Source organism: Gracilinanus agilis, chromosome 5, assembly GCF_016433145.1.
Source record: "Gracilinanus agilis isolate LMUSP501 chromosome 5, AgileGrace, whole genome shotgun sequence".
Taxonomy (NCBI): domain Eukaryota; kingdom Metazoa; phylum Chordata; class Mammalia; order Didelphimorphia; family Didelphidae; genus Gracilinanus; species Gracilinanus agilis.
The window spans coordinates 306,125,450-306,140,929 of NC_058134.1; the positions used below are offsets into that span (position 1 = coordinate 306,125,450).

Consider the following 15,480-nt stretch of genomic DNA (forward strand, 5'->3'; position numbering starts at 1 on the left):
AGGGAGCCTGGGATAATAGATAGAAAGGCGGCTGGGAGAGCCCGGGCCTCGGCCTTCAGGCACCGCCCCTGCGCTTCCAGGCTCCGCCCCATCCCTAGCGCGCGCTCACGGTCACCCCGCCCCGCGCCGCGCTCCCGTCCCGCCCCCGCCGCCGCCGCGGGCGCGCGCGTGTCAGGCGCCTCTGCAGCCGCCATTTTGGAGTGAGTCGGCCTGAGCCCCGAGCCCGCGGGAGCCGGCGAGGCCTGCGGCGGCAGGGGCGGGGGCGGGGAGACGCGGAGCGCCTGGAGCGCTCGGAGCCCGGCGCTGAGGCCGAGGCGCAGGTAAGAGAGGGCGGGGAGGAGGGGCGGGGAGAAAGCCGGGTCCCCTCACCCCCCCTATCCCCGGCGGCCTCCCTGGCCGGGCCCGGGCTCCTGGCCCTCCCCCTGGCCCGGCCTGGCCCCGCTGCCTGTCACTTCACCTGTTGCTGTCATTGCCCATTCCTCCCGGGCACCCCCCGGCCCGTCATTGCCACTGCCCTTGGTTGATCCTGCCGCCCCTACTCCTGTGCTGTCACTGCCCGCTGACCCCCGTGGGCCTGCTGGGACTCGCTGCTCTTCTAAAGGCCGGCGCTGCCCCTCCACTGCCTGTACCCATGCCCCTGCCCCAGGCCTGCCGCCCTCAGCTACGCCTCTGCTCATCCCTGTCATTTACCCTTGGTCTCCCCAGACTTGTCAGTGGCTGCTGTCACCTCCCTCCTGTCACTGCCCCCAGCTCTTCCAGCTCTTCCTCTCTGGGCCCTGTCATTACTTGCTTTTCCTCCTGGGGGATGGGTGGATGGGCTGTCACTGACCCAGGGTCTCGGACTTTGTACCTGACCCCTCCTTCTCCCCGACAGACCTGTCACGCTGACCACTTCTTTAGGAAGCCAGCCAATAGTCCCTTCTTGTCCCAGGGTAGCCCATTTTTACCGTCTTTTTTGCTTACTTTCTGCCTCTTGAGGGACCCCCCTCACAGCCCCTTTCCTTGAAGGACACTGTGGTCTCTGCTCCCTGGGGCTTCTTGCATTGCTGTTTCCAGAAGGCCTGTTGTCTCTTTACTCATCCCCTTCTCCTGGGGCTCTTGTCCCTGTCCACCCTTCCCAGCACAACTCTCATGTCACCCTCTGGGATCTTCTCAGTCATTTTCCTCTCAGGTTTTACTGTGCATTCCTGCCCCTTGGCTGAGTTTGGTTCTTTTGTTCCAAGCCCACCTTCCAGTTCTGTGCAGCAGGCCTTTGCCTCCCTGTGACTACTTTCTTCTTGTCCCCTGTCAGCTCTGGACGGCTCTCTCTGTGACCCCCCTTCAGTCAGTTCTGGCAGCCACTCAGGGGCTTCTCATTTTCCTTTTTTCACACTACTGATTGTTCCTTTTTGGATCTTATGTTTCTTCCTCAAGACCCCGTGAGCCCTTGACTACATGAATGAGTCTTTGGTTCTTTCTTGGATCTTTTAAAAAACTTGGACCCTTCTTCTGGAGCTGGCCATTTCTTAGGGTGATTTCTGCTGGTAATCCCTCTTTGAATTATTCCCTTTATATCTTCTTTGGTTTCTCAGGATCCCCCTATTTCATTGCTCCCTTGCTTCAGAAGCCTGTCTGCGAAAGACCTTCGCTTTCCCATTGGTCTTGACAGTTGAGGCCTCCTTTGGTTTCATTGATATCTTCCCCCCCCCCCTTTTTTTTTTGTCACTGATGCTCAGTATGAGTCACTGGTGGACTCTGGAGGACAAGAAAGCTGATGTTGTCGTCAGAGACTGTATTAGGGGAGTTGTAATGCCCAGGACTTTAGGGAATGATAATGCTGAGGGCCTTTGCCCTGACCAGCCCATATCTGGAGCAGCATGGTGTTCATTTCTGGATGCTGAATCTTAGAAAGGACCCTAGTGAAGCTGGAGAGCCCTGCAGCTAGGCAGCCAAGCTGATAAAAGACTTCAGGTTCATGCTATCAGAGGCAGCAGCTATGGTGGAGTCAGGTTCAAGGCCTCTGTCTGTCACTTATTGGTCCCAGGATCCTGGGCAAGCAATGAGCCTCTTAGTATACCAGACACCTGGAGGATTCTAAGCTGTAGAATAGGGAATTCCCTCCCCAAGAGTTCCTTTCTCCGATGACATCACAGGTCTGGAAGGGGGAAAATGGAATCAATTGAAGGAGTTAAGGATGTTTAGTCAAGAGAAGATTTGGGAGATGGTGGGAAGCATGCTGGCTTTCTTCATGGACTGGCAGGACTGCTGCTCAGAAAAGGCCTCATTCCGCTTGTTTGGCTCCACTGGTTGTTTTTTTCCTGAGGGCCATTTCAACTTTTTGCATGTTCTCCTTTGCTGTTCCATCCTATTCCTGGTTTACTTTTGTAATCCTTTATCGCCTCCTTCATTTTGTTTCTTTGGAAGCTGCATCATTACTAGTAGAAAACAGATTGCAGAATTTCAATTTCAGTTTTCAGTCTGCCGCTTACCATTTATAACTTTAAGCAGATGTCATTTGTGAATTTCATATTAAAAGTATTTGTTTGAGAGAATTTTTCCTTTAAGTAGGAGCTGGTTAGACTAGATGGCCTTGGAGGTCCCCTCTCAGGATTCTAGGATTCTAAGAGGCTCTCTGATGTCCAGTGTTGGGGATAAAGTTGTCTGGGAAAAAATATCCTGGTTTCAGGGCTTGCTTCCAACACTGTGTGTCCAAAGGCAGACCAGCTTTTGGCTTGTCTGTGCAGTGCTCCAGAAGTGGGAGGCATCCCAGATCTGAAGTTGTGGTAGTTGAAATGCTGACCCTCAAGTGAAGGAATCCTCCCTCCCCTAAGAAAGGGGCCCTTTTGTCATTGGAGTCAGGCTTGAGACAACAGGATGTCTAGAAAGATGTACCCACTCTGCTTTCCTTGCACGGATTCTGAGCAGATTCCTCCTTCTAAATGTAACCCAGTTTGGAAGTCCTGTAGCACCATATGGGTTTCTCACTTGGACATATTTTGTCAAAGTTCAGTTCATCATGGGCTAACAAGCTTCAGTTTCTTGACTAATTTTCAATATTGGCATTCATTTTCATTGGGGCAGTTAGGTGGCACAGTGGATAGAGCACTGGGCGTGTTCAAAGCTGGCCTCCAATTCTCCTAGCTGTGTGACCCCTGTGCAAGTCACTTAACCCTGTTTACCTCAGTTTCCTTATATGTAAAATGAGCTGGAAAAGGAAATGGCAAACCACTCCAGTATCTCTGCCAAGAAAATCCCAAGTGGAGTCACAGTCAGACAACTGAACAATAACAAATTCATTTTCGTTGGGACTTTTAAGGCAGAAATGACAAATTCTTCTTGACGTTACCCTTTTTCTTCTTTACCCTGTTAGAAGTGATTTGGCAGAATAAGATGTAAGCAAATTGTTAATTAGAGAGCATAATTAGGAAATGTTAAAAGTGTTTTGAAAATAAATATTTTATTTAAACTGTGCATTTACTAGAGTTAATATTGTGGCCATTTTTCTTGTGATCCATTTCAGCAATCTAAGAACCAGTGGATTTGGCAGGGTGATCAACAGAACCAGGGGAATGTGGTGCCTTAGATTGGTTGGTTTAAGGTAATGACAATTTTAAATTATGATTTTTTCCCCTCCAAAGTATTTATGAGATTCTTAATGTAGTATCAGAATAATTTTTGCTTAATTTTAAAAAATCTGCTAAAATGTTCGTTGTTTCATGTTCATAGACTCTTTAGAGATGTAGCTTAGTAGAATTTTATTATTCTCATATTACAAGTGGAGAAACTGAGGCGCAGAGTAGCTGTTAAATTGCCCAGGGTCACACAGGCTATGAATGATAGGACTACCTTTAATGGTAGTACCCGCCAAGCAGGTCTCCTGCAGGCTCCTCATCTTTTTCCTGTATTCATTTTGCCTTTCATTTACAAATGTGAATTGTCATCCTGAGAAGTTTTCTTCCTAGAGAGAAATGACTGGTCTGTTTGCCTGCAGCCTCCATTATAAAACTGAGGGTGAAATTATTTCCTCCATTCCATCTCTAGCCATAGATTTAGACCTGAGGCAAAATCCAAATAGGATTAGCTAGGAAAAGTCCTATTCCTTTCCCTAGGCGCCCCCCCCTCCCCCTTAGGGAAGAATCTTGATGGCCTGGCCAACTTCGGCTTCTGTTTCTTTCTTTTACCTTGTAACACTCCATTGTCTGGAGTAGGATATACATTTACCCGCCCAAAGAACCAGATCAGTTGAATTGAATTGAATCAGTGCATGGAAAAGAACACTCTGATGACTGAGGAATCTTGGGCTGGCCTGTGTAATTGCCTGGTTGATCCCATTAGTTCTGTTTTCTTGCTGAATAGAAACAGAGTAGGAATTGGTCTTCTTTGCCCCAAAGCAGAGCAAACACTACTGACTATTTAGCAAGAGTTCACTTTGAACCAGAATCTCAGGTGTAAAGAATGTTTTCTGAGATAGAGGCTCAAGGCCAACCCCCCGAAAATCCACAAAACAAGATCCTCTATTTCATATTGACCTGAGGAATCCCAAGGACAGTTTGTGGTGACCTTGTACCAGCATTCACCTCCATGCCAGTTTACCTTGGAATGAAAATGGTTCCTCTCCTTACTTCCTATAACCATCTGCAGAATGTGGCTGTCAGAGTATGAGTGTCTATCAGCCCAAACAGGTCTGTGACCTCACTGATGAGGGAGTGCCTTGGAATGATCACGACCCATCCATGCTTGGCTATTCTGGGAGTGAGGACCTTCTTTAGGAGGCCCCCAGGGGAGCCCAGGACTCTCTAGACTGCATTAACATGAGCCAGCAATTGGAAAGGATTTTCTGGGAAATATTTGGTGAGGTCCAATCCATAACTCTACAGATCTCCCTATTGTAATATAGCTGACAAGTGGTCTGCCAGTTGCTGCTCCTTCAGTGGTGGGGGACTTCCTCCTGAGGTGGCCCATTTGACTTTTGGATAGCTCTGATTCTTCCCAAGGGTTTCCTGACATTGAGCCAGATTTTCCTTTTGGCAGCTTCTACACATTGTACCTGGCTCTGTCCTTCAGAGCCAATTAGAAAAAGTCCAATTCCTATTCTTTTTTTTAACCTTTATCTTTTGTCTTAGAATTAATACTAAATATCAATTGCAAGGCAAAGAGTGGTAAGGGCTAGACAAGTGGAGATAAGTGAGTCACACAGCTAGGAGTTGTCTGAGGCCACATTTGAACTCAGGGCCTCCCGTCTCTAGGCCTGGTGCTCTGTCCACTGAGCCACCTAGCTGCCCCTCTAATTTCTCGTTAGAGAGTTGAACACAATTCTCTTGCCCCTTCATTCCCTGCACTCCAGAGCCTTCTTATACCAGGTTAAAACATCCTCATTTCCTTGAACCAGTCCTCTTATGACATAGTCTCAAGAGCCTTCACTGTCCTGATCCCCCTCCCTTAATGCCTTCAAGCTTATCAGTGTTCTGCCTATCCCAGAGCTGAACACCAGACTCCAGAGGCAAAGCAGAGAGGACAGTAGGACTGTCATTTCTTTATTCCAGCCTCTTTTCATGTAGCACAAGATCACATTCTTTGCCATTTTGGTTCTTGACTCAGCCCACAGGCCCCTGAAATCCCAGAACTTTTTTCAGAGTAGCTACTGTTAGCCTAGACCTCCTTTACCCATTTGTTTATTGGGGAAGCTGGTTTTTTTGACCCCAGATATAAGATTCTATATTATCTTTATTGAATTTTACCTAATTCAATTCAAGCTTGAGATTTGGCCTTGCCAGGATCTTATTAATGATCTTTCCCAGCTTTGAGTAATTTCCAAATTTGATAAGTATGCCATCTACAACTTTATCAAAGTCAGAAATAAAAATGTGACCCAGAAGATCCCTGAGGTACTACTAGAGCCAACATTGAATTCTTTTTTTATCAATTGAAATTCATTTTTTTCAAGAAGAAGGCATTTTAAGAAAATGGCCGCAAAGAAAAGATACGAGAATACACCTCCCTCTGATTCTTTTCAGAGATGGGGAGGGGCAGAGATGGTCATTGATGGAATAACTAACTCCTCTCTGAGTCTTGCCATCTAGCCAATTTGGAATTCCTTTAATTGTGTTATCATCCCGTCTGTGCCTCTTCAGCCTGTCTATGAGAAGGGGAGGAGAGGCTTTGCTAAATGCTTTGCTAGCATCCCCTGATCTAGTAGTTTAAAAGAGAAATGAGGCTTGTCTGGCATGACCTGTTCTTAATGAAGCCAGTCTGGCCCTTTGGGCTCACTACTTCCTTTTCTAAATGTTCACTGATCATCCCTTTCTTCTTTTTTGGACCGGTCTTGGGATTGGTTTTTTCTTTTTTAGTATTGGTGAGTTCCCAGACTTTCTCTATTGATGCCAGTTGGCCATCTTTCCTGAAGCTTAAAGTCTTTGAGATGCCTGGGGGCAGCAAGAGACTGAGTATATTGCTCAAAGACACAGCCCATGTGGATCAGAGGCAGGATTTGAACCCACATCTTCCTGGCTTGCTCTCTTTTCATGGTGGCATGTCCCCATTGCATATATTTAATGATCCATTCTGGCATTCTGCCAGGTGTCTCTGTCAAGCTCTCTGGCTTGTACTTTACTGATTGGAATCACTGCCCTCATGCACTGGGTCAAGTTTTGCCATTAGCTGCTCTTGAGTTAGTTCTTGTGTTCTTCAATCCTTCAGATACCATCAGTGATTCAGTGATCACAGCCATTAGTTCTCTCAGTATACAAGAAGAATGTGAGAAACTAAAAGCAAAATGAGTATCCCAGCCACCTCAAACAGTGGGCTTATCCGTTTTTGCTACTTCCTTTTCACCTAACATAGCTTTCTAAGAAATCCTGTTCTGTTGTCCTTAGCCTTGCTTTCCGTTCTGAGCTTTAGCACTCCTGACATGATTTTTATAGGATCATATTAGGTTCTTCTCTCTCTTCCTTTGGTATCTGCCTTTGCTCCCATTGTCTTTATATAGCTTAAAACAAAACCAACTTGGTTGATGAGTTCCCTCAGATTTGCTCCACATTTGAATGTCTCCTTGTGACTTCAGTTTCTTGAGAATGTCCCCCTCTCCTGACTGACTTGTCCTGTGAAATTTTGGTCTGTGGCATCCTAGCTAACCTTTCTCCAAACCCTTTAAAAATCTTCTTGTCCCAAACCAAGAATATGAGGCAGATTGTGCCCAACTTCTTGTCTATCCCAAAGTCTGAGTGGAAGTGGTACTTCCTCCATGCCCCTGTTTCCTATCCTGGCGAACAGTTCTTTCTCGTTAGTTGGAACCTAGTCTAGAACTATCCCTTTGTTGAATCCTTCACCTTTAAAGGATGCAATTAGTATTAAGTTGCTCACTTCTGTCAGTTAGGTGTTTGTTAGGCACTGTGCCAGAAAGAAAAAAAAACATTTCTGCCATCCAGAAGTTTATATATCAAGGGGGTCAACATGTACGCATATTAGGAAATTCAAAAGAAATACCCAGTAATTTCAGGTGGGTGGTCCTGATGGCTGGGAGTGAGGAATTCAATGAGGTAGAGAGAAGGAAGGAGGACAGTGGGCACTGGAGTGAGCCAGGGCTAAGGCACAAATATAGCAGATGGGATGTCATTTAGGAGGGATGGCAGAGACCTTTGGGCCTAGAATGTGGAGGAAGTGACAGGGAGGCAGGTGGGAAGTGGGCTGGGAAAGGCTTTAAATGCCAAATAGAAGCATTTGTATTTGAGTTTCATAGTCCCAGTTCCTGGAGCTACTGAAGTTTTGTGAGGACAGCAAACAGTGTGGGATGATAGGATTCCTGATTAAGAAATGAAACAGAGCAGAGGTTTCCAGATAACTCTGATGTCTCGTGTCCATATGCTACAAATGCTTTTCTTAGGAAGTAATACATCGGACTTGGAAAACACCAGATGCCACCACAGTTACATGATTGATCTGATGCTAATGCAGTGGGCATTATGGGCCACTCTGCTTTTTTTTTTTTTTTAACTCTTACTTTCCATCTTAGAATCAATACTGTGTATTGTGGACTAGGCAATGGGGGTTAAGCAACTTGCCCAGGGTTACAGAGCTAGGAAGTGTCTGAGGTCAGATTTGAACCTAGGACCTCCCATCTCTAGGCCTGGCTCTCAATCCACCGAGCCACCCAGCTGCCCCCAGGGCCACTCTGCTTTTGACCCAGCCATCCCCTGTTTGTCACTACTAGGCCATGCCTCTGGGCCAGACTTCTTCTTCTTTCTGTCCAAGTGTTCTCTGTGCTCATGCCAGCATGGCTTTGGAGAGAGAGGGTGCTCCAAATGGAGTTTGGAAAGTCTGAGTTCTAACTTGTCTTAGACACTGTATGTGTGTAAAATAGCTGTATGACCCTGGGAGTTTTGAGTTTGAGATGCTTCCTAGTACATCCATTTCATGACACTCAAGAGACATTCGTGGTGCATGATTGTTGTTTTGGAGATATGGGATAGATTGCTCTCTCTCAGCCTCAGTTTCCTTCTCTGTAAAATGGAGATAATAATAGCACCTACCTCATAGGATGAACATGAGGATCAAATGTCATCACTTGTAAAGGGCTTCGCAGACCTTAAAAGTGCCATGTAAATGTCAACTCTCACTGTTGTCCTTATTGCCTCTGTTTTTCCCTACTTTTATTTTTGTTCAAGCTTCCTTCAACTGACTTGCATTTTATTAAATATGTACTATATGTCAGGCTCTATGCTAGGTGCTGGGAATACAGAGAAAGACAAAAACCATTCCTGCCCTCAAGGAGCTCATACTCTAATGGCGGAGGCAGCATGTGAGTGACTAGGCATGTTGAAGAGAAGAAGGTAGTCTGAAAAGAGAAGGTGGCAGCAGCCAACTGGGGCAACCAGGAAAGGCCTCCTGAAGAAGCTTGGCTTTGGCCTGAGTCTTGAAGGAAGCCAGGAGAGCTCAGAGGTAGGGTTGGACGTGAAAGGGAAAGAACATTTCAAGCATGGGGGACCACTGTTGCAAAGATGTGGAGGTCAGAGATAGAGCAGCAAGGAGGGCAGGAGAGCAGAAGATGACTTGGAAAGGGAGCAAGGGGCCCGGGTAGGAAAAACTTGAAATGTCAAACGAAGAACTTATAGTTGTCCCTGGAGATAATTGGGAATCATAGGAGCTCATTGACAAAGTTGAGGGTAGGGGTGCAAAGAACTACATTTTAGGAAGAATCACTTTGGTACCTGACTGGAGGTTGGATTGGGGTGAGGAGAGATGGAAGGCAGCAGGGAAAGTGATTGGGAGGTAGTGAGGTGAAAGATGGCATTCTCTGTGTGAGGGAGGGAAGGGGAAAGATTTTTTTTTTTTTAAAATTTTAAACCCTTAACTTCTGTGTATTGACTTATAGGTGGAAGATTGGTAAGGATAGGCAATGGGGGTCAAGTGACTTGCCCAGGGTCACACAGCTGGGAAGTGTCTGAGGCCGGATTTGAACCTAGGACCTCCCATCTCTAGGCCTGGCTCTCAATCCACTGAGCTACCCAGCTGCCCAAGGGGAAGGATTTGTAGAGATCTCAGGGAGGTAGAATCAACAAGCCTTGGCAACAGATTAGATGCAAATGGGGGATGAGTAAGTGAACAATTGAGAGTAACCCCAAGGTTGCCAACCTGGGGGACTGGGAATATAGGAAGGTAGACAGAGGAGAGGGCTTCGGAGGTAGGGGTGGGGAAGAGATAGTAAGTTCTGTTTTGGTCCTTGAGTTTTGAGTTTGAGATGCTTACTAGTACTCCATTTCATGACGTTCAAGAGGCATTTCATGGTATGTGGTTGTTGCTTCGGAGAGGGGTTGGGGATAGATAAGTACATTTGGGTATCATCTGCATAGAGATAAGAATTGAGCCAATGGGAGCTGAAGAGATCACCAACCAGTGAAAATAAAGGGGTGTAGGACAGAGTTTTGGGAGCTTTGGGGGGATGTTTGCTGTTGGTGAGGGTGACCTAGGTGAAGAACAAGTGATTGAGTCTGAGAAGGAACAGCCACATAGGAAAACCAAGATTGAGCAGGATTGCAAAAACCTAGAGGGGAGAATGCACCCAGAAGAAGATAGGCTGCATCGTCCTCTGTTGAGAGGTCAAGAAGGATCAGCATTGTGAAAATGCCCTTGGACTTTACCATTAGAGTTCACTGGAAACTTTGGAGGGAACAATTTCTACTGAAAAGAAAGTGAGAGGAGAGAGGTACCAAGAGTAGATAGCTTTCTCAAAGAGTTTAGCCACAAAGAGGAAGAGAGGGAAATAAAGACTGATGGATGACCTAACTGCCTGTACCAGTTTGTACTTGGGAAATTGATTTTCTGAACTCAAGAGTAAGATTTTATATTTATTCCTATTAACCTTCATCTTTTTAGATTGTACTTAATGCTCTATCATGTCTTTCTTGATCTTTTTTGATCCTGACTGTTCACAGACTGATACTCACCCTTCCAGCTTTATTCTATCTGTAGATCGGAGGGATATGACAGTCATGCATTTATCTAAGGCATTCATAACGTGTTTCTCACCACTGGGCTCAGCCCAGATCCCTGGGAACTCTTCAGGAGGCCTTTTTTTTTGTTTTGTTTTGTTTTTTTTGTTTGTTTTTTTAATTTTAAACCCTTAACTTCTGTGTGTATTGACTTATAGGTGGAAGATTGGTAAGGGTAGCAATGGGGGTCAAGTGACTTGCCCAGGGTCACACAGCTGGGAAGTGTCTGAGGCCGGATTTGAACCTAGGACCTCCTGTCTCTAGGCCTGGCTCTCAATCCACTGAGCTACCCAGCCGCCCCTCTTCAGGAGGCCTTTTGCTGAATTATCTCTTCTGGTATATGAGTTGTACCTGTGTGAATCACCAGAAGTGACTGGTGTACATCCATTTTTACATGACTGAGCAGACTCTTTGTGGCATCTTGGATGCATCTCATTCCTTGCCATCCATTGGGAAACCCAGACTTCCAGAGATCAGGAGAGCTGTTTCACTTAGCTTTGGAGTTCTACCCCAGGACCGAGCTGCTTAGATTTGGTGAGTGACTGAAAACTGATGTCCAAATAGCCTCAGAGCATGCTTCATGCCTGATGGGGCACCTTGTCATCTAGTGCTTCTGCCACCACTCCCTTTCCTGAACTTTCCATTTCTTTCTCTGAGAACTGCAGTTAAATCAGGAACATCACTGTGGTAAAGGATGGGACAGTTGACTGCTTGATATCTCTGTGGTGCTTCTTCTGACTAAAATCTCCCACTTTTGGTCATTGTTCTTATATGTGTTATCTCCTTTTAGAATATAAGCTCTCTGAGGGTAGGGACAATTTCAGTTTTGTATTTGTATTACCAGTGTCTGGGACAAAATAACTGCCATCCACCCATTCATTTCCCTGTTGCCATCACCCAGTTCCACCAGTAGCTTCCCTCTTACCCTTTACTGCTCTTTAATCCTTCCTCTGACTCTTACTGGCAATTTCTCAGCTGACAGCTTATGGTGCCATTGCTTCATTCCTTGGATGACAGCAGCTGCTTCCTCCTCAGAACATCCAAGGCCTTTTCAAGAAGGTCCTCAAATTTGTTCTTTGGTGTAGACCATGTAGAGCCATCGTCTTGCTTCTCTTCCTTCTCTCTGTAACATTCTTTCACTTTGTAATTTCTTCATGAGGTCACCCACTTTAGATCCTTTTATTCTTCATTGAAGTCCCACTAGCATTTTTTCTTAAAATAATAGCAATTACACTAATAAAAACATTCATCCTGTGCCAGCCCATTTGCTAAGTATTTGACAAAATAGGATCTCATTTGATCTTCACCACCTCCCTGGGAGGAAAGTGCTGTTATGATCCATTTTTTACAGTTGAGGAAACTGAGGCAGACAGAAATAAAGTCATTATTGCAGGAATCCTTTATTGTCCCTGAATACCTTAAGTATGGTGTGAAGATGGGATTAACTCTACCCTGCCCATTTTTGGATTTAATCACCAAAAGTGTACACACCCCACTTAATCCTTAAGTGGGAGAGGTTTGTAATCCACATGTGTGAAAGTGGGTGACAAATCAGAATTGACTGACTGCCCCCTGGACAGTCCTAAGCAAAGCTTTCATTTTAATTGGTACACGTTAAATGGGAGGAAGGCACAGGAAGTGACAAAAGGAATGGTCTTTATAAATTGCAAGAACTTCTGGGACATGCTTTTTCACCTTGAACTGGACCCTAGAGGAACTCTGGCTGAGTTCTTAGAAGCCCAGTGCCTGTAAGTAAGGTGCTTAATAGATATTTCTTAGGTTGAACTATGTTTCCTTTAAGTCCTTTCTCCTTTCCTTGCTCTCTTCTCCCTGAAACCTTCTTTCAGAGTGACCAAAGGCAGAATCTGGATGTAGAGGTTATTTAATGTCTCTCAAGTTTCTCTTCCTTCAAACGTCTAAACATTGGGATGCAATGGAAAGTGTCCCTCATCTGGAAAATGAGGTTGATTAGGTGACTTATGAGCCGCCTTCCAACTCTGCATTCTATCCTTTGACCTTCTGACTTAGAATCAATATTGAGGATCACTTCTAAGGCTGAAGAGTGGTAAGGGCTAGGTAATGGGGTTTAAGTGACTTGGCCTGGCTCACACAACTGGGAAGTGTCTGAATCCAGATTTAAACCTAGGATCTCCCTGTCTCAAGATCTGCTACCTCTCCCCCCTCCCCCATATTTAAAAAAATTTTTTTTGGAATCTTCTATTTTTTTAAAATTCATCTCTTTTGCTACCCCCTCCCACCCTCTTCGATATCTCCTTCCCTTCATCAACTCAGTTTTAGTAGAGGGCAAGCTGAAAAGGGGGGCATCTGCCTAGGAACAAGGAGTGTGGGGAGGAGCTAGAGAAAAAGTATGGAGAGTGAGCTGGGAAGATCTCCAAATGGCAGCCTGGGCAAGAGAGCCAGCAATCTGAAGAGGTGGATCCTGAGGGCCACTGTTCTATTGTCTTTCCCACCTGTCTTTCTTGTGGTGCATAGGCCTTGTATCAACTGCTCCCGTGGTCCTGCTCATTTCACATCATACAAATCTTCTCCAAGCTCCAAATACATCCCTAAGATACAATCAGAAACACTCCTTGTTTTGTGAGGCTCTAAGGTTCACAAGATGCTTTCCTTGTGGCACCGCTTTGAGGTCAGAGGTACAGAGATCAATGAGGAAGTTGAGGTAACATTAATGATTACTAGGTGTAAACTAGAAGGCAGGATTCTACCTTTGGCCTTTGGATTCCTCCTGGGCTCCACTACTTCCATTCCCCTTGCAAGAAATATAATGAATATATTCATTTTATACACCCTCTTTGCCACACCGGGTTGTTGCTGTCCACTGCTTTTCTTGTTTGGGCACATCCCCGTGCACTTGAAAACCATCTGTGAGTATGTTCAAGAAAGGTACTTGACACCTTCCCTAGAACTTGAAAATATGTGAGGTTTTCTAGACTTGTAGGTATGGGGAATGGCTCCCATAGTGAGGGGTTTCTTTTTGGAGGAGCAACATTCATGCTCAGCTCTGTCCTTATGCTGCCAAGGGTCAGTGCTAACCTCTGCCCCAGTCTTCCTCTTCTGAAGCATGGCTTCAGTTACTTGCAAAAGAGGGTGTTCTATTGATGTCTCCTGATTCGTGTTAAGTCTCAAGCTAGTTTGTTTTATGATCTCTTCAAGCCTTGGTTTCCTCACCTGAAAAATGGGGCTTTGAAAGCAACACACCTTTGGATTGGGGAAGACCTGTGCGTCAGTCTCCCCATAGATTTGTCCATAGTGGCTGAGTGGCCCTGGGGAGACCAGTCAAACCCTCTGTAACCCAGATCATTATTACTTTATTTGCACAGGGAGAGGGAATTTCTTCACTGGGAATTTTCAATACCTGGGAAATCACAAACTTTGGCCAAAAAAGATAGAAATGAGAAGGATCTTTAGGGTGCTTACTACTTAGGCTAGTGTGAAACTTTGATGGGCTCATATTGCATAAATGCTTTGCAACCCATAGAGCACTGTATACATGTGAGCAATGTCCCGGGTAGTATTATCATTACTGCATTCAATTCATTTCCCCTTTAAATGCTCCTGCCTGGCTTCCTCTGACCCCATTTCTAAATGGTTGTGGGTGTTTTTGGAGGAGAAATGGGCCTGAGTTTCTTTGTGCCTGTTTTGTGTTCCTTACTGGATTGTAACTTCCTTGAACTACCTAAGGCCCTTCCTTTCTAAATCCCTGTAGCACCTGTTCTCCCTGTGCACCCCTAGACAGACTGATCAGGTGTCCAGCAAGACTCAGGGACAGCCTTAAATGGCATATGCACAGACTGTCCTATTGTGTTATTTCATTGAAAAGCTGAAAAATCCAGGCTGAAACTGTCCAGTACAAACCCTCCAGTCTAACCATGATTTAGTGCCCAGTATAAAAACTTGGAGAATTTCTAGGCAGAGTGCCATGCTTCCTGCCTTATTTTCCTTCAGAGTTTAGCCCCTTGAAGCTACCTCCTCTGTTAAACCTTTGCTGACTCTCTCTCTCCCTTTCTTTTTTTTTTAAACCCTTACTTTCTACCTAAGTAACAACTCTAAGACAGAAGAGTAGTAAGGGATAAGTAACTTGCCCAGGGTCACACAGTATCTGAGGCCAGATTTGACCCTAGATCCTCCTGACTTCAAGCCTAGTGCTCCAACCACTGAGCCACTGAGCCACCCCTTTCCTCTTGGTTGCTTTTTGCTGTTTAGAATGTATGCTTCTTGAATGCAGGGCCTGCTTTGTCTTTATCCCTAAACTAGTCAATGCTTAATTAACATTTTTGAATTGAATTCAGTCCAGAGTCTTCAGAAGTTCGCTGCCATCTGGTCCAACCTGATTCCAAATCTCTTTTTGTAATAGTTGCCACGTGACCAGCCAACCTTGGCTTGCAGACCTCCGTGGCACATGAACCTGTCCCTTCCTCAGGTAGCCTCATTTGTGATTGATTCGCTTGGGTTGTTAGAATGTTATATCTAAAACCAAGACTGAATCTGCTTATTTCTAGTTTCTGCCCCTTAGCTCTATCTGTAGAAGCAGAACAATCTAAGCTTGCTTCCTTGTTGAATGCCTTTCAGACACCTGAAGTCACTTCTCTAGGCTTAGAACTCTCATTTTCTCCAACCAATTCTCATGTTTAAGATCCTTCATCTTTCTAAGCAGTGTCTAGCTTATCCTAAAATGTGGTACCCAAAGATGAGATCCCCATGTGGTCTGATTGTGCTCAGTTCCTAGCCGTGGCTGTGACACCCTTCTTTTACTCTTCAGTTTTTTGGTGATGCTCTGTTTTTAGGTTCCTCATATTTCCCAGTGCATTCCTTCCCAGAACCTGCCAAAGAATCATTCCCATAACAAAGAATAAAAAAAGGAAAAGGGGTGCAGCAAAACCAGCCCACACATTGAACAAGTCTGGTGCTCTGTGAGATGTCCCAGAGCCGTAGTCACCTCTGTTCAGAAGAGGAGGAGGAGGGACCTTCCTGCAGAGCTTCTCTTTTCACCACATTC

At 45.4% G+C, this 15,480-nt stretch overlaps 1 protein-coding gene across 1 annotated transcript in view; it reads left to right on the plus strand.

Moving 5' to 3' along the window:
• The first annotated feature begins 208 nt into the window (after positions 1-208).
• Positions 209-15,480, plus strand: part of PPP6R2 (protein phosphatase 6 regulatory subunit 2) — a 129,855-nt gene continuing 114,583 nt past the window's right edge. Inside the window, exon 1 of the mRNA XM_044678586.1 lies at positions 209-320. The gene's annotated coding sequence lies outside the window, so the exon portion shown is untranslated. The remainder of the gene's footprint in view (positions 321-15,480) is intronic.